Source organism: Gouania willdenowi, unplaced genomic scaffold (genome assembly GCF_900634775.1).
Source record: "Gouania willdenowi unplaced genomic scaffold, fGouWil2.1 scaffold_271_arrow_ctg1, whole genome shotgun sequence".
In the NCBI taxonomy this organism is placed as follows: Eukaryota; Metazoa; Chordata; class Actinopteri; order Blenniiformes; family Gobiesocidae; genus Gouania; species Gouania willdenowi.
The window spans coordinates 1-13,778 of NW_021145029.1; the positions used below are offsets into that span (position 1 = coordinate 1).

Genomic DNA, 13,778 nt, shown 5'->3' on the forward strand with positions numbered 1-13,778 from the left:
AATTTGTTTTATTAGTAAATAACTTTAAAACAGTCTTAATGATTTGAATTAAAAAAATCGTGATCGTGATTTTACAAATAAAAAATCGTGATATGATGTTTTTCCCATATCGCCCACCCCTAATAAGAGCTAATAAATGTGTTTCACCATGCAGGAAAATGTAATCAGAACAAGGTAATATTAACGTATAATAATCTTACAATTAATAAATCTTGGGTTTTTTCCCCTTCGTGTTGATTTGTCCATATCTGTTCAAATATTTTTTTAAAAACATGAACATTATAAATTCAGTTAATCACATGAAAGTACATTATCTTACTAAGGGTTATATTAAAAGATAAGTCTTTAACCAAAGCAATGTACAGGATGAGCTTTTAGGGTCCTGCCTATGTTACGAGTCCCGGTCGGTGACCACGTTAACAAAGAGAATGTCTGCAAAACACTGGAAAGTACATGTAGAGTGTAAGAGTAGGAACCACACAGCACTCTTGTCTTTTACCAGATTGTGTATAATAATTCTCTTTGAAGCTCATTTACAATACATTTCAATGTCCAGTACAAACAATGACAAATTAGGTCAAAATAGAATGCAATTCTATATTTATTCATCTTTTGTTATCCAAAACCATATGTAATTACTGCTTATTACATTTCCAGATGACTGATTGTAATACCAGAAATTTACACATACTGCAGCTTTAATGTGCTATAGGTTTCTATGTAAATAGCGCAAAACTCAGTTACTCTCCTGTGCCTCTAGCTATGGCTGGGCAAAAAATCGATTTAATTGATTCATCGAATTTGTAGATAAGAACGATTTTTATTTAGCAAATTTTAGTTAAAAAAATTATTTGTTATTTATTTATTTGTTTACCCTTTGAGTAGGCTGTGTGTGTGTGTGCCACAGGCATGTTTAATTTTTTTGTCGGGGAGTAGATTAGAACAGCACCGCTCAATCCACCACTTTGTATCCCTGTCTTTATATTATATTTGTATTTTTTGGCACTTAAAATATTTGCACATTATGTAAATTATATTAAGAATTGGAAAAACTGTAATTAAAACTTTTGACCACTAACTTAATGAGTTAAAAACATGTTTAACTCATTTAGAAAATGTGAAAGCAGCTTTAAATATATACTTTTGTGAATGAAAAATGTAGTTTTACAAAAATAAAACTTTACTTCATAACAAACTTAATCTGAAAACCAGAATCCAGACCAAAAATGTAATCCTGTAATGAAATTTTATAACATATTTGTGTGCTTATGTTACGGGCCCCGGCTGGCACGGTGTCCACGTTAACAAAGAGAATGTCTGTAAAGTACATGTAGAGTATAAGAGTAGGAACCACGCTGCACAATCATTTTTCCCAGATTGCGTATATTAATTCTCTCTTTGAAACTCATTTATAATAATACAGTTCAGTGCTTTCAATATCCAGTACAAACAATGATGAATTAAATCAAAATAAAGTGCAATTCCATGTTCACTCATCTTTTGTTATCCAAAACCATATGTAACAACTGCTTATTACATTTCCAGATGACTTATTGTAACAACAGAAATTGACACATACTGCAGCTTTAATGTGCTATAGCTTTCTATGTAAATAGTGCAAAATTCAGTTACCCTTCGGTGCCTCTAGCTATATATATATTAAAGGTATTGTAGACGATGTTTAGCTTCCGGGTGGATCATCAAGACTATTGGTCCTCCTAATTGTCAATCATGTTTACTAAAGGCCGTCGTACGTGCTCGTGCCCGGTGCGCACCGGGTCCTTTGAAAATAGATTTTCACTTACCGGTGGCGAGTCTGACATAGTGGGAAAAGTGCAAATCTTCTTTTGTAAGGTAAGCTTGTATGACCGATGTCCACACCAACTTGTAAACAGAGCTGTGCACGAGGACAACGAGGCTCGTGCACGCTCTCCCGCACACGTAGGCGTGTTGCGCATGCGCGTTTTATGTTTTGTTTTTTTCCAAAATGTGGAGAGGGCGTTTATTTTTTTAAACATCGTCCACAATACCTTTAACTATCGCGGGAATTACACTAAATATCGCGATACTACCGTGGCGAGGCGGCTCGGCTCTACCGCTGTTAAAGTCTATAAAACTGACATCACAAGTTGCACAACTTATCAAAACAAAGTGACTTATAAGTAATACAAAGCCTAAAGCTTTCATTAACAGTTGTTTTAAACCAAGCACTAACCTGTAAAGTACATGTAGAGTGTTAGAGTAGGAACCACGATGCACACTCGTCTTCTCCCAGATTACGTATGACCGGAAACAGGAAGTGAGTCCACACTAATGTAACCGGGGAACTGCAATCTATAGTGCCGAAGGTTCCGCTCCTCTACAATAGTATTTATACAGGACTACTTTTACTAAGTACACAATAATAATAATAATAATAATAATAATAATAATAATAATAATAATAATAATAATAATAATAATAATAATAATAAGTGGCATCAAAACAATTACTTATAAAATAATATCAAATGTAGTTACATCTTTTGAGTGTACCATACTTACATGTAAACAAAACAAAGCTCAACTGTCTTACTATAAATATAAATATACCTCCTGTCCTCCATGTTTTATGTGATTGTGTTTTCATGTTTCTTGGACGGAGATGAAACTGAAATGCAAATTTCCTCTTGTGGGACGAATAATGGATCTCATTTAATAAACATTTGATGTAAGAAATCATTACATGTGTAGATATTATTTAACAGTTTAAATTGACTTTCTTTAGCTTTCAGCAAACACAAATATATCATCAGAATATTTTTACTAAAATCAGAGTTAATAACTTGTAAAAAAAAAAAAAAAAAAAAGAATTTATTTTCAAAGGAAGAAGAAAAACATTATGGTAATGAAATTTCCTTAAAAAATATAATATAATAATAATAATTTAAATAACAATTTTTTTTAAACAAGGCAAAAGCAACTCTGGATTTAATGTGATCTACACAGTGACTTTATTTTCACTGCTCGTACAATAATAATCTACAATATATATTGTTTCTGAGAACAAACCAATAATTTATTCATGAATTAATTTATACTCAACAAATTTCCTCTGAAATCCATTAAATCATCCACAGACCAAATCATTCAGGCTGTAACTACTTTATTCACTCTTAAATCACCATTAAACACATTTATTCTGACTGGTTTGTCAATTAAGTTGCTAAAAAAAGCTGGTTGTGACGTCAGCGCAAAAGTTGAGAGTGGTTGCCAGGTTGAGTATTTTCCCGCTGATTGTGAGATTATAAAATAACTAACTTAGTGATCAAACAGTTTAACGTTGGTTAAAGGTGATATTTATGTTTTATTTGGATGATAAACGGATGGTTTTTGGGGCATTTCTGTGGATATTCAACATATTTCATGCGGGGAATCGTCGGTTGTATCTGGCAACCAGCTAGAGTCAGGAACAAAGCAGTGAAATGGAGGACGGACAGAGCTGGATGATGACTACCGTTAAACTAGAAGAAGAAGAAAAGGAACAAATATTATGGAGGGAAGTGAAGCTGAGTATGAGTAAGACGGACAGTGATGATGATGATGATGAAGGCTGCAGGAGGAAAGCTGTGCTGGAGGAGCTTCGTCATCCCGACCATGTGTGGGACGGAATGTTTGCTCCAAAGATGGAGAAAAGCGGAGAAGAAGAAACGGAGGAGTTTTCAGATGTGTGCTCTGTGAAGGAAGAGGTTAGAACACTCCGTGTGTTTCCATTCATTCACTCACTCACTCACCACATTCATCCGCTGTTACACACACACTGGAGACTAGTTTAACTGGTGACCCACTTCATTCACACTCACATTTCTCTATCAATATGTGACGATGTAAAGGTGGAACAACCTGTGTGTACTCAGTGGAACACAGAGAACAAACTACAGAAAAACACACTTTATGTTAATGAGCTAAGGAGTGGGCAGGGACCGTCTACAAAGTCACACCCCCAAAGGAAGCGTCAACAATAACACCAATAACCCTGTGGACAGTCTTTATTAGGGCTCTCTATTTACTACAGCAAATATAGTTAAGAAGATACTTTATCTTAAGTACTACAGAAGAACTATTAACAAAAATACTGTTTTTTTTATTTTTTTATTTTATTGATATTTTATTTAAAGTTTGTAAATAACCAATAATTAATAGTAATTTCATCTATTATCCTGTAAACCAGGTTCTCAACTGGTCTCACCCTGTGACCCACATTTTGCCACAGTCATTAAATCACGACCCACTTTTTTTAGAACTCAACCAACCAAATTTAGTCTTTCAAAAATATCTGTCGACAACACACATATATAATATTTTTAAAAATATAAATCTATATATTTTCCTGTGCAACATGCATTTAACAGCATGCCTATCAAAAGAAAAGTTTATTTCAAAATAAAAGACAAGTCCAACATGAGAGACATTTACTTAAGTATTTATTTATTTTGACCAGCTGTTCACGACCCACTTTTGGGTCCTGACCCAGGGTTTGCCCCAGAATATGTGCTAAGTCTGGGGATAGTGAAGCCCACCATGTTTTTGTAAAAAAAAAAAAAAAAATGTTAAAAGTTGAGAGGAATTGTGAAATAATGACTTATGTGATATTATAAGCATTTATTAATGATAATTAAATGTAGAGTCTTACAAAAAGGCACAATTTTGAAATACGGTTTAACAAACACAGAAAAATACAATTAAAATAAATAATATCAATTGTTTTCACTGAAGTTAAATCCTAGTGAATCTTAAAACAAGACTTTGCTGATCACATTTCAAAGTAAAATAAATGAACATAAATAAAAAAGTGCAAACATGGCCAAGGAGTAAAACCAGGAAACTCAGAGGCTTCAGTGATTGACAGCCTACAACATGAAAAACATGAAAGTTATTAGTTATTTTCATCATATATATTTCATTTTAGTCAGTGTACTGTATTTACATTATTTATTGGTTACTTTTGCTTTCTGCATCTCAATGCTAGTGCCATGGTGTAGAGTCTAGGGCTGCAACTAATGACTATTTTAATAGTCGACTAGTCATTGATTATTGAAACAATTAACCGACTAATCGGATGATAAATCGTACAATTATTTACTCTATAATGCTACAATTTTTTTTACATTTGGCTTGGGTCAAATTACGATAAATAAAAACAATAAATAAATGAATAAAACAATTCTCAACTTAAAGTGTAAACAGGTTCCTTACAAACACAAATTAAACTGAATAAATCATCACCAGAATGTGATTCATTAATAACATTTACTCATTATAAAAAGCTACAATATCTGCTGACTCATAGAGCTGATATTTTATGAAACATGTTTGTACATATGGATCACTGCATTAGTAATATTGTATATCATCTATTTATTTCCTCATTTATAATGATTATTTTAGAAACAAATAAAAAGCACATGAAAAGCAAAAATAACTACAACAGTGTTTTTATTGCTGCTGAATCCAGTTTATTTTATATCTGATAGAGTTACATAAAGTTATGGTTGATAAATATCTCACTGATTTACTATAATTAAACTAGTTAAAATAGTTTATTCTTTTCATAAAGTGGTTAGCATTAGCGCTTAGACCAGTCTTATGTGTTGGTCACTGTTACGACCCGAAAGGAATGAACATATTTATAAAGGATACGGGAAAACCAGGATATACAATTTTAACGTTTTTATTTATGCAGTGCCAGGATTGCTGGGTTTCCACTGTTTCCTGAGGAAAAAGGAGCTATCAACAAAGCCCTAAATCCCATGTCCCAAAACTAACAAAAAAACAAAGAAAGACAAGGTAACGATTGACAAAGTAAGAACTGAAAGTTGGACCTGACGAGTCAGCTAAACAGAACAAAAAGGTGCAGTTCCAGGTTAACCCTGTACAGGGCCCGCGGAGCTGAGGCCACACCCAAACTAACGTGCGTGCGTGCGCGTGTGTGTGTGGTAACTTCTTTAAAATGTTTAATTACATAAAATTTGTTTTTTACATTTAATTGTTGCTTCATCTTCATCATTTCACCGCACATAAAGACAGGACAGATACAAATAAATTAGATTAATAAAAGTAAACACACACAAAAAAATCATACAGTACATCAAGCAAAAATAATGAATAAATAAATAACACACATCTAAATAGAAGAGTCTACGCTGTAAGCCCGAACGTTCAACTTCATCCATACAGCACTTTAATTTAACTATTATCAAAAAGTACAAGTAGACAGTCATCCAACCTTTTAACTTCTGGAAAATTTTGACTTTGAAGTTAATCAATTTTTAAAAAAAATAAAAATTGAGGTAATCGATTGCTCAAATTTTTTGAGTTCTAGTAACTTATTTGGGTTTACAGTGATATAGGGCCCATTACATTTTTGGCTAAATTGGCTCCCATATTTTCCTAACTTCGACCATAGTCTGACTGTAATCTTTTCCATGGTGCATAAACTGTAGGGTTGGGTTCATTACGTTTTTCCTTTAAAAGTCAAGGAAGTTAAGTTTCTCTGTGTTGTTTTAGATGAAAAATTAAATTGGAAAGCTCATATTGATTATGTACAAAGAAAGGTCAGCAAAAGTATTGTCATTTTATATAAAGTTAGAGATGTGTTTGATTGCAGCTTGTTGAGGAGGATTTATTCCTTGATGATTCTCTCATATTTCAGTTATTGTACTGAAGTCTGGTGTAACACATATATCATTACCACATTAGAATCATCAGTAAGAAAGGTTACAGAGAGCACACCAATCATATATTTATGGATAATAAACTACTTAAATTTAAGGATCATGTCGAATTAGAAATTCTGATTATTATGTGGAAAGCTAAACAAAAAAAAAATTTCTAGACAATGTTGCACATGACGTTTGCCATAGAAGAAAATATAACTTCTGGAATATGTTTGTATGGACATCATTAAAACAGAAATCTGTCTGTTTATGGAGTTAAACTGTGGAATTTAAACGTTGTATAAGTTTTTACAAATTTAAGAAAATGTACAAAGACAAAATTCTGAGAGGTTATGAAAAAAAATTGGAAACACATGAATATAACTGTAGAACTGTAAGAGAAATGATGCTGTTTTTGTTATGATTTGTGACCTGGTGATGAGTTAAGGTGGAATGTTGTGGAATCTAATTGATTTCATTTTTAAGTTGTTATTAGGAACAGATAATACAAGATTTATTTTTCCTCTGTTTCTTTTTGTTCATGTATGGAAAACTGAATTTCTCCATGGGGATGAAAAAACATTACAAAAAAAAAAAACTGTTTTAATCTTTAAATTGAATGTAAGAATGTGTGTCTTTGTGTGTTAACCCTGAGGTGGACTGGCGACCTATGAGTGGTGTACCTTTAAAGACTTTTTAAAACTTATTAAAATAATGCAATGGGCTCTGGCGCCCTCGTGTGGCCTGGAATAGCAAAAGCATAGATAGTTAAAAGATTTTTAATTCATATGTGGGAATTTTCATTTTTTTTAAATTACTTTACAAATTAAAGTAGAATATAGAAAACTAAAAACACTTATTAAATTAATGAGTTAGACTAACAAAACACTAAAACATTAAAATAAACACCTAAATAATATTAAAATTATGTGAAAACAAAAATGGCCTCAATTCCTGATGAAAAACGGAGTAAATTAAAAACAAATAAAATGACAGCAATAATATTCCATTATTATCATATATTTATAAAATATTAATATAATTACTGAAAATATAACATCAAACCTGGAGTTAATGACAGGTGTTACAGGCACGGCCTGTCTCTTTAAGAGAGGTGTTGCATTGTGGGAGGTGGCGGCATAACCGGGTTGTTTACGTGTGGGTAATGTAGTGTTTCCGGTCAGTCCGGGTGTAGATGTTCTCCGTGTGTGCTCTCTCTGTAAAGTTATCATGCAGCGTGTTCATGACCATAAAGAGAGGATTTAAGTACATCATACCCTCAGATACCTGCCTGGGTTAGGGTTAAAAATACATAACCCAAAAACAATGCCAAATAAAAACTTTTGGAGAACAAGACAATGAAAGTAATGTAAAACACAAAAAAATAAATAAATAAAAAAACAACAAAATGAGGGGAAAAAACAATAAATACACTGTCAAAAGCTAAAAGAACAACAAAAGTAAAACGGGGAATAGTAAACAACTCAAAAACAAGTATAAGTGTAGATATGTACCGGTATGTGTGTTTTATATGTGTAAGTTTAAGTTAAATCCTGTTGAACATCCTCTCTCGCTCCTTGTTCTGATCGATGCTCGACTAGCCATGCCTGTAACGTTTCACTGCGCATGCTCCGATCATGCCGATGTGGCCGTTGTCTTCCAGACCTTCCTGATGTCACCCAGAGTTTAGGATGAAATAATGAAGCTTTTTATGGTTTTACAGCTGTTTGGTCTTTATAGTGGAGTCAGTGTGGAGGAAGGAGATAGACTTATCAACAAATGTGAAGGTAGGATTATTTTAATCAGGCTCTACTACTGTGTATCAACAGAGAGTAATGAGTCATTACATGTTTATAACATGTGTAATAATCATATCCAAACATAATGATAAAAATCTATTTATACTGATAAAGCAACAGGGAATGCACTCACCTCTGAAGGTGTGCTATGGTATCTGCCACTAAGATGTTGATAGTAAATATAATACTTCTTTTTTTCTTCTTCTTGTTATTAATTGTAAAATGAATGAATCTGTGATAACCACATTTATTTATTTATTTAAATAATATCCAGGAAGTTCTATTATTATTCGCATCTTAAAAATTTAAATCCTTGTTTTAATCAGAAATAAAAATGCATTAAAAAGTGACCACAAAACGGTGGAAAAGGTGGTAAAATGGGATTTTAAAAAAACACAGAAAATTGTTAAAAGTTGCAAATTAGAGAAAAATAAAAGAAAAGAAGGGGAAAAAGAGAGGGGAGGGGTTGCAAATTAAAGTGATCAAAAACGGACGGAAAAAGTGGTTAAAAAAAAAAAAATAATACATGACTCAATTGTCAATATTGGAACAATGAGTTTAAACTGGCAAATAATAGGCATGACAAATGGTGAATGTGGTTAAAATGGCAAAATAAGTATGAAATATGGTGAAAAGAGGTTAAAAGTGACAATAGTGGGTCAACATATGCAACATTAGGTGGAAAAAGTGGTGGAAAAGGTTTATGAGTGCTGAAAATGTCTTCAACGTGGAAAAAATGTGCAGAAAAGGTAATAAAAATTTGTTGGAGAAGTGACAGAAATGTAGCAAAAAATGCACTAAAAGGAGCAAAAAATATGGCAAGAAATAGTGATGAGAATAGGTTAAAATATGGCAAGTTTGGTGCAGTTGCAGAATGCCCTTATTGTGGCAATTAAAAATAGAAATAAAGTGTAACCTTTTAAAAAAGAAACATTTTGGCTTTTCTTCAAATCTCATAAAAGTAAAGTTTGCAATCACAAATGTTATTTTAGAACAGTAATGATAAAGCTATTTATTAATAAAGTTCAAAGAAAAAAGAGCAGCTGTTAATGGATCTTCTTCATCCTCTAGTGTGTAAGTTCTTGACGGTGGAGATGCAGGAGGCGCTGGAGAGGACAGGTCGGTCCAAGGAGGTGCTGGAGTTGGGGGAGGTGCTGGACACGGCAAGAGTAGACGCAATATTAAATAGTACACGTTGTAAGAACAACACACTCATCAACCATAATTATCCTTAAATAGCTTTAGAATGCTTAGGATTTTAAAGCATTGCATCGTGGGTAGTTGATGATCTGTGTGTTGATGTTTAGGGAGACCCGTTTGACTGAGGCCGTGGACAACATCTGTGAACGCATCCTGCAGTACAGCGTTCACGCATAGAGGCCTGGAAGTCTACGCTACGCCAAGGTCAGTCCACCGCCTCATTGTTACCTTTAAACAATCCTCCACTGGTTTTACAAGTTTGGCCTAAAACCTTTGAAATGTAATTATTAGAAGATCTATGCCTAACCAAACATTATTTGTTTAATTATTGTTTTTTTTATTTGGCTTTCATAAATAATTATGCATATTTACAGATATTGTACATGATATGAGTGATAACACGTGTTGTAAAGGCTATTTTACACAATAGGTGTGGCTACAGATTTATACTTGTTCGTTGGTGTACCATGGGCACTAAAAGTCTGGGAACCACTGATCTACACAACTAAAAAGTACAAACATGTAGAGGCAGCTCAGTGGGAGCACTAAACAGAAACTAAAAAGAGAAGGAGATCAGAAACACAGAACATATAAAGAAGCATAAACTGAATATAGGTCATTTTTTCACTCCAGTGTATTTTGCCAGATCAGCATTTCTTTGAGAGAAATTGTCAGGTTTCCAGATGTTTATGTTTTGCCAGATTAAACTGATGCTGATGTGTTTTATTTTCATAGCATCATATGTGAGTGAGGGGCTTTGATAAGATGACATAGTGGTACATTTGTATTTCTATGAGCATTTGCACATCTGTACATCATAATGCACATGATGACAGTTAGACATTGGTGCAGTGAGTAAATGTATGTATATTACTGGAATTTATTTATTCTTTTGCCATATTATAGTAATCCTGGGGTCGTGATGATGGGGCCCCTGAATATTGTTGCCCAGGGTACAGCGGTGTTAATCTGGCCCTGCCGTGAGGGAAAGGATGTTTATTTATGTGGAAATGTTCTTCTCACTCTCATCCTTGTCTGTTTCAAACACCGTCTAACCTGGTAAAAAACTACACAAATCATCACTGACTCCTAAATCAGAGACACCAGTGCCTGTTTAACTTTAATGTGTCTATAAAGCTCTGTCTGTTTGTAACGCTGCTGTGCTCTGTGAAAACATGACTCAGCTTTAATCAGCTTCACCTGCTCAGTGTTTAAACATCTCATCAGAGCTACAGAACATCTGGATAAAGTTGTTCTGTTGTAGACCATCAATACCAGAGATTGTAGAGTATGAAACATCACAGATTATTGATAACTTCTGATACTGTAAAATATTCTAGCCTCTAGTGGTGAAAAAACACTTCTTACACGTGATGTTTGCACATTTAGCTTTGTTTAATCATTATGTTCTGGAATGATGTCATCAGGATCATTTAAATGAGGTTAATTTAAATTAAGTTGATCAAAACTTAATCAATAAACCTGATCAGATTCAGTAAATCATTGATCCCTGAGGGTAAATATAGTGACATTAATGCTGTTCTCATACATCTTTATATGACATGAATAATTAAAAAGGAGCAGTCAGAATAATCCATGTCACTACAACTTATATCTACCTTTTAATTGTATTTTACTCATTATTTTAAACATAGATATTTGTTTAATTATAGTTTTCTTTTTTATTGGTATTTATTTTGTTTCCTCACAGTACAACTTATATCTTCCTTTTAATTGTATCTTTCTTTTTTTTTTTCATCCATTTTTGTTTAATTGTGGGTTTTTTATTTTCTTATGGTCCATGTGGGCTCCCCATGTTGGTGACCCCTGATTTAGAGAAACTAAAAGCAGCACGAGTTGGCATTTTTTGAAAAAGCTGCTAAAGGATCTAAAAAGCAGGCTGAATGCTTCACTCCAATAGGATGTTTACAGGCAGTGGGGCCGTGTGACATCATCAATCACCTGATTTCAAGATGGTGGAACACAGGTTCTTAAACGGTAAAATAGTCCCATTTTTAAAAGTTAGTAAAATAAATATGGTGCATTATAATAAGTTTTGTTTGGTATAGATCTTCTAATAGTACATTTCAATCATTTTAGACCGAACTTGTAAAAAAAAAAAAAAGTGGACGATCCCTTTAAAGCTGATCATGTGACCCAAGCAGGAAGTCAGTGTTTTGTTGGTGTGACTACAGGGAACCAGTCAGACCATGACCACACTAAAAAACCTGGTGGGTAATAAGTGAAAGTGGACCTGGGAATGCCGTACGAGCTGTGGGACCAACCGTCTGCAGAGGTCACCGACATGAAGAAACAGGTGGACCTGATCATTTAAAACTTTTAGACGACATTTATTTGTTTTTGTTAAAAGTTAAATCAACACAAGAGTCATTCATAATAGGTAATAGTTTAGTGTTTTAAATAACATGTGTTTACTAATGCAGTTGTGGGTGTGTGTTCAGTGTGAGACCATGCTGGAGCAGTACGAGGACGTAGTGGAGGACTGGTACTTCCATCACCAGGACCAGAGGCTGGAGAACTTCCTGTGTGAGAAGCACATCCTGAAGATGTCAGAGCAAGGTGACAAATATAATAGTTTTGCTACTTTTAATGCATTTTTGCTACATTGCTCCCATTTCTGACACTTCTTCATCATTTCAATGTCTTTTCTGTACATTTTTTCCACTTTCAAGACATTTTCAGCACTTATAAACTCTTTCCATCATTTTTACCACCTAATGTTGCATATGTTGACCCATTATTGTCACTTTTAACCTCTTTTCACCATATTTCATGCTTTTTTTTTTTTCTTCAATTTAACCACATTCATGATTTGTCATGCCCATCATTTGCCAGTTTAAACCATTTGTTCCAATATTGACACTTTGAAACCTTTTTACCACTTTTTCTGTCTGTTTTGGCTGCTCTAATTTGTAAGTTTTAACCAGTTTAGCTCCTCCCAGTTGACTCTCTCTGAGGCAAGCTTCCTTCCTGTTCCCTCGCCACTGTGTTCCCACAGGTGTTGGTTTGTTTTTATTATCCACACTGAGTGCACAGGTCATGTGACGGGTGGCCCCTGGAGCTGCTCCAGGGTCTCTGGGAGCTGGAGTCCACTCTCCAAAGCACTGGGTTTCTTTCCAGTGACGGCGCAGCCACAGCTGAGTTTTTCCACCAGGCGACAAACCACCACGTCTGTGAAGAAGTAACAGAAGTCCTGAAAGTCCATCCTGAGAGAGAACTGGAGCAGTTAGCATATTTTGACTTTTAAAAAGAGGACATTTGGACTGACCTCAACATACACAAAGTACTCAATGTTTTCGTGAATCTATTTTGTATCGGCAAAATATAATATAGTAAATAAATAAGTTGTTATTGTCCATAAGGTTTAAATTTATTTCTTTATAACAAATACTTGAAGACTGAAGTCACTCCCCTTTATCATGTCTTATTACAATCTGTCCTTGAAAAATCTCATGTCTACCTTCTTAAAATCTGTCATTCATTGAAACAATGAGAAACATCTAGAAATGAAAAAGAAAAAAACTCAGGGTTTACAGAATATTAAATAATCATTATATACACTTCAATAAATGACAGTGAAAGTTTACATCACATCGTCTAATGCTGACTGAGCTTTATTCTGTCTGTTGTCTGTGGAGACGAGGAAATGATGAGGTCTAGATCAGAAGAACTTTCTACATTCTCCCAGTGGCTCCTTCAGTTTCAAATCCCTCTCTGAACCTCCATGGAGGTTTGATCATCCAGAATGATATTTATTAAATAAATCCACCAGTATTCACAGGCTGCCAAGTTTCAGAAAATGTCAAGAGTGAGATTTTAGTGACATGATGCGTTCTGGGAAGAAAAACACAAATGTGCCAGAGTCTCAGGTACAACATAAAAACATTCAAATGTATTAGAAACTCGCTAACAATGGAGGCAGCCCAAACCTATTTTAACTCAATGATTATGTCTCGGTTTTATTATTGTATAACATGCTGGTCCCAGGCCAACAAAAGCACTATGAGGCCGTTAGAAAGCTTACACAAACAATCACTCAAAATCCTTGATCAAAAACCACGAC

General features: G+C 34.0%; 1 pseudogene; it reads left to right on the forward strand.

The window, feature by feature from the left end:
- Window positions 1-8,394: 8,394 nt before the first annotated feature.
- LOC114459184 (protein canopy 4-like) lies at window positions 8,395-13,229 on the forward strand (annotated as a pseudogene).
- The last annotated feature ends 549 nt before the right edge of the window (window positions 13,230-13,778 follow it).